Source organism: Alligator sinensis, unplaced genomic scaffold (genome assembly GCF_000455745.1).
Source record: "Alligator sinensis unplaced genomic scaffold, ASM45574v1 scaffold1118_2, whole genome shotgun sequence".
Lineage (NCBI taxonomy): Eukaryota > Metazoa > Chordata > Crocodylia > Alligatoridae > Alligator > Alligator sinensis.
In genome coordinates, this window is record NW_005843184.1 from 236,530 (window position 1) to 239,619 (window position 3,090).

Below are 3,090 nucleotides of genomic sequence, written 5' to 3' on the forward strand. Positions count from 1 at the left end.
TTGCTTACAGAGGTCATATGTTTTCTCTTCCTTGCCACAACCCATAAAAGAGTGATGTGGTATCAAGTAAGTTAATCCCTATCTGTATTAGTTTTCATCTGGGATTCTTCCAGATAAAAAAAACTAGCAAGGTGTCTGATCACAGTGATTATGTTGGATACATGAATAATTAATTCCCATAAAAGGGATGGGTTGTGACCACCTGAAATAGTAAATCTAAAGAAGTAAATTAGCTAGACTTGATAAAGAGTATTGTGTGAAACCACTGTTGCTACTTTCAGCATGAGCAATCGTATGCAGTTGAGCAGGGAAACTGCTATGGCATCTCAACAAACACCACCACCTATGATTTATAGTTCTTTTCTTCCTGATTTTTGGGCCTGATTCTGATCCCTTTGCTCCTTTGGAAAATAAGAGTACTTTATTTCATGGCAAAGAATCTGAATCTTCTCATTTATAACAATATAGACCCATCAATCTACATTGCCAGAATGTAGGACTGTATGCAAGACTACATGTTTTGGAATGTACCAGTCAGACATGCTCTCCATGCTGCTGTCTCAACTTTCCTTCCCAGTCCGAGCTTGTGAACACCCTAAAACACTGATTTTCAACTGGGTTCCATGTGGTGTTCTGAGTTCCTCACCAGAAAAGAATTGCCCTGTTACTTTTCCACAAAAAAGGTGAAAGCTAAAGATCTGCCATTTTCCAAGACAGGTCTTGATTCTAAGAAGGTTGAAAACCACAAATCTAGTGTAAAGCTGCTTCAGAAGAAAGGGCAAGAACCCTTAAACTGGGAAGGTAGGGAATAAGTTGTCCAAAGGATAAAAGCTTCTTTCTAAAACCAAAGTATAGCAGGATCTCTGAAGACTCTAGGGTTACCTGTACCATCCTAAAGATCTGCTTCAGCCTGCCTGCTCATCTGACCACACAAATGCCTAGTTTGCTGGCTTGCCATGCCTTTAATGTTGCTAATTTTGGGTGTTGGCCTTCAGTCTAGTTAGAGGGTACCATCTTTAGGTGCCTCTTTTCTTTGCATCTCTCCAGAAGACCTCAAAGGGTCATGTTCTTGTGGACACATGCTCCATCTATACAGCTCAGCAGACCCCAAAGCATTTCACAGGAATATAGGACTCAAATAATATTCACAGTTTATCAGCCCCAGTCCAGTTCATAAATGTATCAGCCAAATCAGGTACAGGTATCATAAGCCACCAAAAGAGCCCCCAGGGTAGACAGTCATAAAACAGCCCTCAGCCTGCACCCCATCCACAAAGTACCCCAACTGCAGCCTCTTCTCTCTTCATAGTCATCCCATGACTCTTAACTCAGGCACCTGACCATATTCCTTTTTAGTCTACTCAGTCCTTCCTGGGTAGGGTACCTTTTCATTGAGGGCTCTCTAACACACGACTGGGCTACCCACAGCTGGACCATGCTACCCCTCCACCCCTGCCTACTAACCACAATCACAGACTCTGAAATCCAGCTTCACCAGCTCTCTCCTATGGATACCCCTCTCCCTTCCACCACTAATACCCTTCCGCCCAGCACTTCCAGGTGAGTTATATAGCCCAACAGGTTCTTGTCTGGGCTGTCAGTCTTAAAGGAAAAGTGTCTTCTCATTTCTCTCTTTCTGTAATGGGATGAGGGGTCCTCCATGACTCAAAGGGTGAGTATTTGATTGTTGTTATGAGTTGTGAAGTTCATGTGATTCTAGTCTATTTTTTGCACTGATACGCTTGATATAATTCTGTTGCTGGTAAACTGTAAACAATGACAAAACTATACAAAGGACAGTAATCCCTAGTATTCCTGAATAAGGTTCTTCATTTTGATTTCTTATTATATATGTGTGATTGAAGACATCTGTTGTAGCTCCTGTAACATTTCTGTAGCGGACCAATTCCCTCTTGTTCATTTTTCCCCGCACTTGGGGTTCACAGAAACCTGTAAGTAACCAAGGTTGCTACAATACAAGCCATCCTCCTGTGCTCTGAGGAATTCCCAGGACAGAGGAAAATAAATGAGGCTAGATCAGTGATTTTCAACCAGGGTGCCATGGCACCATGAGACCCTTTTAGGGGTGTTGCAAAGTGCTGCATATTATGAATGGTGTTGGGTGTTTAAATACTTACACATGTCACAAGATAAACCCAGAGATTTGCAATGGGAATCCACAGTGTCAAACACATTCAGGCCAGTTGGGGTCTTTCTGAATTCTCCGCAACCAAATATTAGTTCTACTATTTGTCCAACTATTTAGCTCTACTATTGTCCACCATTGTAAAAAGTGTGGCAGGTAAGGTGTACCCAAAAGTTTGCAAAGAACAATTTTTCCAACTATTTAGTTGGTCTAATAAAAGGTATCACATTTATCCAAAGAACCTTGCCTGGCAGCTAAGAGGTGGCATTTCCTGAGGGCTGCCTTAAGACTAAGGAGGTGGAAACCCCCTGTGCTGCATCCTGTGATCCAGCTCCCCCATGGAAGGGACCCTGGAGCCAGCCAGTGCCTTCCCCAGCAGGTTTTTAGAATTTATTTATTAAAATATTTTGTCTTCCAGGTCAATCATATTGATTGAGCAGGCAGAACTCAATCATATTGTATGTATCCATGTGTGGCACTACAACCGGTGAGCGTTCTCCATCCCAGGCTTTTGCCCTGGGATTTCAGATACTCTTAGACCGGGGGTGTGCAATTATTTTAGGAGGAGGGCTGCTTACTGAGTTTCGGCAAGCTATCGAGGGCCACATGCCAGGCAGCTGGGGCAGATTAATATTTATTTTCTAAATGTTTTGGGGGTCCCGCAGGCTGGATACAATGGCCTGGCGGGCTGCATTTTGCCTGCCCCTGTCCTAGACCCATTGGCAGGCATCCAAGTGCAGGCCCAAGGCAGGAGGTGTTGGGATTTAGATGCCCCTGCTTGATCTCAGCCCGCAAGAGGGGGAACTTAACCCGATCTGAGCCGAAAGGCCTGCCTGCCTTCCCCAGCAGGTGGCGCAGGAGCAGCTTGGCAAGTGCCTGACTCGAGACTTGCTGAGCTGGAAAAGCTCCCGGAGGCGGGGCCCCGCCCGGCGGGCGGGGGGCGG